Source organism: Hoplias malabaricus, unplaced genomic scaffold (genome assembly GCF_029633855.1).
Source record: "Hoplias malabaricus isolate fHopMal1 unplaced genomic scaffold, fHopMal1.hap1 scaffold_141, whole genome shotgun sequence".
Classification (NCBI taxonomy): domain Eukaryota; kingdom Metazoa; phylum Chordata; class Actinopteri; order Characiformes; family Erythrinidae; genus Hoplias; species Hoplias malabaricus.
In genome coordinates this window covers 1-7,500 of record NW_027100996.1, presented here as the reverse complement: position 1 = coordinate 7,500, position 7,500 = coordinate 1, and positions in this window count along the sequence as shown.

Sequence of the window (7,500 nt, the reverse complement as noted above, 5' to 3'; positions counted from 1 at the left end):
ATTAATGTGTGACTTAACACAGTGTGAATGTGGTCCCCACTATGTAGTTAAACCTGTTACACATACACATATACACACACACAGAAGCAGCAGGAGTAACAGGTGGTTGTTATTGTCTTGACTTCCTGTCGGAGGGGCTGCATCTCCGCGAGACTTATTTTCAGGGCGGGGTTGCCATGGAAACCGAGCAGGCGGCCTCTAGGCACGGTTGCCGTGGAAACCCCCTCCAAACTCGCCGCCTCGCCGCTTCGCTTTTGTGCACTGCTTTTTCTGGTCGGGTTTGATTAGTTGGCGGTTCGAGGATGAGTGTGACTCTCGGGTCTTTACAAAGCCACAGGCGGCGTCAGGGATTACTACACACCTCTACACTTCACCGTCATCCCTCCTTCCTCAGACTCCTCCACTGCTCATTGTGTCACTGCTCCTTTGTTTGGACATCCACAAACCGGACCACTCCCCAGAACACACCTGCTGAATCGGCCTGGGGCGGGGGGATGGGGGGCAGGGAGTTCTACACATGCAGACTCACACCTATGTTATATTATCACCCGTTCATTCTACAGCAGTGTAGCCCCTCCCACTCACACCTCTGAAGTTATAAAGAGTGTGTCAGTCTGATAATGCAGCCAATCAGAAGAGAGCTCACTTACAAATATCAGAGTAAGATCAGCTGTTCATTAATGAATGTATATCATTGGTTGCGGAGCTGAAGAGGCTGGAGAAAATGGAACTTTATTGATATTCAATACACACACACACACACACACACACACACACACGCATTGTCATGAGGGTGTTCTTTCCCCAGGCCATTTTGTGTAATGTCTTTACTCCAGTGGAGAAGGAGACAATTGGAGATAAAGGGAAAGAGAGACCTGGAGAAAATGAGATAAAATACACACACACACACACACACACACACACACAAACACACATACAAATAGATAGGCACAGATTCAAACACACAAACAAACATGTATTAAGGCATGTGAGTGTGTGAGAGAGAGAGAGAGAGAGAGAGAGAGAGAGAGAGAGAGAGTGTGTGTGTGCATACACGTACATCTTCTCAGAGAGCAAAACATAAATAGATTTTCATCTCATAAAGGAAACAGAGCTTTGAGAGCAAGAAGAAAATCTCTTACCAGGAAAAAAGAAAGAAAGAACTAATTATTGAAGTCTTAAACGACAGTGAAAGAGAAGAAGGGCTCCTCGCACTGCACCACCCCTCTCACTGCACCGTCTCCTCTCACTTCACCGTCCCCTCACACTGCAATGTCCCCTTGCACTGCACCGCCCCTCTCACTGCACCCTCTCCTCGCACTGCACTGCCCCTCTCACTTCACCGTCTCCTCTCACTGCACCCTCTCCTCGCACTGCATCGTCTCCTCTGACTGCACCGTCACCTCTAACTGCATCGTCCCCTCGCACTGCACCGCCCCTCGCACTGCATCGTCTCCTCTCACTGCCCCGTCACCTCTAACTGCACCGTCCCCTCTTAGTGCACCGCCCCCTTGCCCTGCACCGCCCCTCTCACTGCACCGTCTCCTCTCACTGCACCATCTCCTCCAACTGCACCGTCTCCTCGCACTGCACCGTCTCCTCGCACTGCACCGCCCCTCGCACTGCACCGTCCCCTTGCACTGCACCACCCCTCGCACTGCACCGTCCCCTCACACTGCACTGTGGTTTTAATCTTGTGTCTGATTGGTGTGTATAAATACATTTGTTTTATTTATTACACAACTACAGTGAATTGTGGATATGAAATATGAACATGTTCTTGAGGGAACACAAAGATATTGCATTTTCAGAATATAAATATGATCCCCAGCTTTACATTACATTGTATTAATACATCACACACACTCACACACACTCACACACAGACACACACACACACACACACAAACACACACTCATTTCCTCCTCCTCCTCGGAGCCCGTGGAGTCGAGTGTATGCAGAAGCTGTTGTTATTTACTGAAGGTCCATTCATCAGCTGCCGGGGCCAGTAGTGTCCACTTGTATTCCGCGAAGAAGAGGAAACTCTTCCGAGACGAGTTCTCCGCAGGAACCTCGCCTCGTTTCTCACTCACGTCTCGGCCCGGAGAAACCCCGGCTCATTTGTTTTGAGTAAAGCCTTGTGTTTTTTTGAGTGCATTAGTTATTTATCAGCTCCGAATGTTGGTCCTTTGGCTTATTTGTTTATTTATACAGAAAAATGTGTTTAAGTCTGTGTTTATTGTTCCATGACAACACTGCGGGCAGCACAGGGGCTTCATAACACAGGGCTGCTGCTGACGATGGGCTTGGGTCGGATCAGTACCCCCCACCCCACCCCACCCTACTCCTGAGAGGGGGCAGAAAGCACATCCGACAAAATAATCTGGTCCTGAAGCTGCAATAAAGCATCTACGAAATGCAATATATGAAAATGTATAATCAAATTTTGTTTTACGAAGAAAACATATATGTTCTGGTCTGAGGACCATTATATTAAAGCTTGCTTAGTTTATAACACTGCATTATTACTGTGTGATAGAACTCATACAGCAGTGGTATTTTTGAAGTCATATTAGTTTGCCCTGACCCTACAGCAGCAGACGGTCTTATACCTCATATCTTTATCAACATGATGAAGTTGGAAATAAAGAAAAGAGCACTGTAAACAATGACAGCCGTGGCCTGGTGGTGAGGGAACTGGGCGTGTATCCGGAAGGTAGCTGGTTCAATCCCCAAAGTGCCTGTGCGCAAGGCACCTAACCCCCAACTGCTTTCTGTGTGCTCACTGCCCCCTAGTGTTCACTAGTGTGTGTGTAAATGTGTGTTTCACTGCACGGATTGGGTTAAATCCCCTGTGATGGTGATGGCTCATCCCCTCAGTGAGAAATCTGCAGAACGTTGTTTTGATGAAAGTAGGGCAAGAAAAAGAGAAGCATGGGTAAGTCTCATTACAACTCAACAGGACAACATCTCTCTCTCTAATGATGTCACACATTTCATCATGTGGAAACGAGGACTTCAGGAGAGCGCTGCTGACGTGCAGAAGGCAGCAGGTCACTGCACTGGACTGGTATGTGGCGATGGCTATGACCTAAGCCTTTGAGTCCTGGCCTTCGTCAGTGTTAATGCCACAGTGTGATAAGAGTCCGTTCTTTCTGACGAGACCCGGTTTGAGTTCAGTGTTAGAAGCTGATGTCAGGGCTGTGAGGCGGTCGGTCCGCGGCCCGGTGAAACCCCTGCAGCTTGTTCTTTGTGTTCAGTTTTGTGTTCTTTTGTGTCTTGTTCCTTTCCTCTGGGACGAAGATATGGCCAAAGCTTATTAGGTTAAGATTCAGCAGCTGAGTTTTTTCTCCAATCCCCTTACTGCCCTCTTGTTGCCCCCAGGGTGTAGCAGGCTCAGTGTCGAGAGCCGCTGTGGTGGCTGCTCTACGTGATCAGCGGAGATCTGGGCGGTTGTGGAGTGTGTTGTGGTCGTGGTGAAACGGAACTGAATTGATTTAAAGGTTTTATTCAGAGACGAAGCTAAGCGAAAGTGAATTACATACCGCCGTGTTTTAGACGCTGGCTTTACACCCTGCAGGCTTTTAGCAGAGAGAGAGAGAGAGAGAGAGAGAGAGAGAGAGAGAGAGAGAGAGAGAGAGAGGGAGAGAGAGAGAGACAGTGTGTGTAAGAGAGAGAGAGAGAGAGAGAGAGGGAGAGGGAGAGAGAGAGAGGGAGCGGGAGAGAGGGAGCGGGAGAGAAGCTAGGAGGAAGACAGTAAATGAGAGAGTAAAGAGAGAAAGCAAGTGGGATGTAAACAGAGAGAGAGAGAGAGAGAGAGAGGGAGAGAGAGAGAGAGAGAGGGAGCGGAGAAGGAGAGAGAGAGAGAGAGAGAGAGAGAGAGAGGAGAGAGAGAGAGAGAGAGAGAGAGGAGAGAGAGAGAGAGAGAGAGAGGGAGCGGGAGAGAGGAGAGAGGGAGCGGGAGAGAAGCTAGGAGGAAGACAGTAAATGAGAGAGGTAAAGAGAGAAAGCAAGTGGGATGTAAACAGAGAGAGAGAAAGAGAGAGAGAGGGAGAAAGAGACAGACAGTCAGAGAGAGAGAGAGAGAGAGGGAGAGACAGTGAGAGAAAGAGGGAGAAAGAGACAGACAGAGAGAGAGAAAGAGACAGACAGTCAGAGAGAGAGAGAGAGAGAGAGAGAGAAAGAGAAAAATAGAGATAAAGAGAAGATATAACAAGTTCTGTCCCTTGTCCATTGCCCAGAGTTCGGTTCTGTAGCGGAGAACCCGAGCTGGGTGTGGTCACCCTGTGTGCTGAGATTCTGAGTAGACTGAGGGGCGCGAGTTATAAGCAGTGACAATCAATGATTGGTTAAACACAGTCACTACAGAATCACTCAGCTCACACTTCCACTGACCACAGTCGCTGGTGACTGGTGAATTCCTGTGGAACTAATGATGGACAATGACCAAGACAGCTCTGATTGGTTGGCTGCTGAGGGACACACCCCTTTTCTGTGTATGGTCAGAGAAGCAGTTCCAGAGAAACTCTGGTCCTTGAACTGGTTCTGTTCCTGATTCTTGGACGTGAACCGAAGCAAAGTTTCCACCAGTTCTGAGGGAAACAAGGATATGTCACCTGTGCGGGGCGCTATGCGTACACAAGGGGCAGTATACATATAAACAGTAGGGGGCAGTGCAGGTGATCAGCGACATCACAATGGCAGAACGTTTGAAGAAGGCTGTGTCAGAGCCAAATCTGCAATTGCCCGCATCTTTCTCTGGTCTGCCCTCTAGATGAAGCCTCCAGTTACAAGCGAAAGACACACAGACGGAGTAGGTTCCTGTTTAATTTACATTAATTAATTTCTATAACACTCTGAGTGACCCGTCCAGCTTCAGTGCGCCATAGCTCTTTATTTCAGGCTCTGAGCTCTTTCTGGAGCTTCTTTATCTCGACTCACCCACAGACTACCTCTCTCCTCTTATCCGCTCTTAAGTGTGTGAGGTTGTTTATTCACTCTTTATTAGCAGCAAGTAGTGTGTGTGTGTGTTGTTTTTGCAGTGGTCTTCTGTGGCTCCTCTCATCATCTCTGAGCTTTAAGAACACTAAAGATTCACTCAGCAGGGGCTTTAGGAGCGTCCACAAAATTATGGAAATATATGGACAGCTAATCATCACAGCTCCCAGTCGGGGACAACATTATAACCCCCCCCCCCCCACACACACACACACACACACAATCTCTCAACACACACAAACACACACAGACACAAATAAAAATATTAAACAAAACACACAGCCCTTCTGGCTTTCTTCTTCTTCTTCTTCTTCTTCTTCTTCTTCTCTTCTTCTTCTTCTTCTTCTTCTTCTTTAATTATCATGCATCATTATCCACACTGCATTCTGCACCAACAAAACAACACACACACACCAGGACACTCTGAGCTGCATCAGAGAGTGCTGTTGGTGTGTGTATGTATGTGTGTGTGTGTGTGTGTGTGTTACTCTCCTGGAGCAGGTGATTATTGTTATTGGTATTGAATATTGACGTGGGCGGAGTTGGATGTGGTGGAGTTGGATGTGGGTGAACATTGACGTGGGCGGAGCTGTATGTAGGTGGAACTGGGTGTGGGCAAATATTGACATGGGCAGAGTTAAATGTGGGTGGGGTTGGATGTGGGTGAACATTGACGTGGGTGGAGTTAAATGTGGGTGGAGTTGGATGTGGGCGGAGCTGGCTGTGGTTCTGCAGTGAGGGGCACTTGAATTAACGCATGTGAAAAATATTTGTAGTTTACAAAGTTTCATCCATCCATCATCTATCCATCCATCATCCATCATCCATTCATCCATTACTCCATCATCCATTCATCCATTACTCCATCATCCATTCATCCATTACTCCATCATCCATTCATCCATCATCCATTCATCCATCATCCATTCAGCATTAGCTAACATTCAGTTATGAGCCTCACAGGGAACTAGCTTACTCTTCACTCCTGATAAACAGAGTAATGGGTGAATCGTATTTTCTGTGTGTGTGTGTGTGTGGTGTGTGTGTGTGAGTGAGAGAGAGAGAGAGAGAGAGAGAGAGAGAGAGAGGAGAGAGAGAGAAAGAGAGAGAGACTGAGAGACTGTTAGGAGTAACAGATGGAGAAAACACACCTCAAATATGAACACACATACACACACTCTTCTTCCAATCATCTGCTGTAATAAACCCTCCCAGAGAGAGAGAGAGAGAGAGAGAGAGAAAGAGAAATAAGAAAGTCAGAGGGGACTGAAAAGACAGATATAGAGCAAGTGAGAAGAGACAGAAAGAGAGAGGTGTAAAAATGGAGAAGAGGGAGAAAAGAAGAGATAGTAAACAAGCCAAAGGAGAAAAGCTGAGACAGAGATGGAGAGCGAGTGAAATAGAGAGGAAAGGAAAGAGGACACAGAAACAGAGTCGGATAGAGCAAGCAGGAGAGATGGAGAATGACTAAAAGACAAACAGAAAAAAGACAGAAACAGATGGAGATAAAAGAGAGATTTGACAAGACAGGAAATAAAAGGCAGAGAGAAAATGAGAAATATGTGTTACAAAGAGAGACAGACAAAGAGAGGGAAGAAAAAATGGAAGACACTGTGTATCAGTTGGCTTGAGTAAACTGGATGGAGTCCACTTGAACTGATTCAGATGGATTGAATCAGTTGTATCAAATCATGTGGGTTGAGTCAGTTGGACTGAGTCAGCTTAAGTGATTCAGTCGGCTTGAATCAGATTGGTTCAAGTCACTTTGGTTGAGTCAGTTGAACTGATTCAGTTGTATTGAGTCAGTTTTTTTTCGAGTCATGTGAACTGATTCAGTTGTATTGAGTTCGATTCAGCTGAATGGAGCAAAGCTTTTGACCAGAGATTTATCTCCAGTTCAGAGTCATGGCCCCAGAGGAAAGGGGCGTCAGGGGCCCGAGTTCCAGCACAGAAAACTGACAGAGAGAGTGAGTGAGGGAGGGAGGGAGGGAGCAAGCAAGAGTGACAGAGAGAGAGAGAGAGAGAGAGAGAGAGAGAGAGAGAGAGAGAGAGAGAGAGAGAGATGGGTCGTTTCCACGGAGACTGAAAAATCAAACCTTCAAACTGACGGACACTTCTTCGATGGTGCCGCCGACAGATAATCGTTCCTGAAGGAGAGAAAGAGGAACGAATGAACAAATGAATGAAAGGATGAAGGGTACTTTTTTTTAAGGCTTATTCAGTCCCGGCTGTGTTCCAATTCCACCACACACAACCTAGTGGCCTTGAAGTGAAGGGAAGGGAGCAGTGGGGGGTAGAGGAGAGAACAGGAGAGCAAACAGATTGAAGTCTTAAGGTTATCATGTGGGAGAGAGAGAATCATCTCACTCTCTCTCTCTCTCACTCTGACTGGACACTTTATTAGAAACATTATATTCCTTTACTCCTCAGTATTTATGATTGATATACATGTAGTTGCATGAAAATTATGTATGCGAAAACTCTCACAGAAAGCACACACA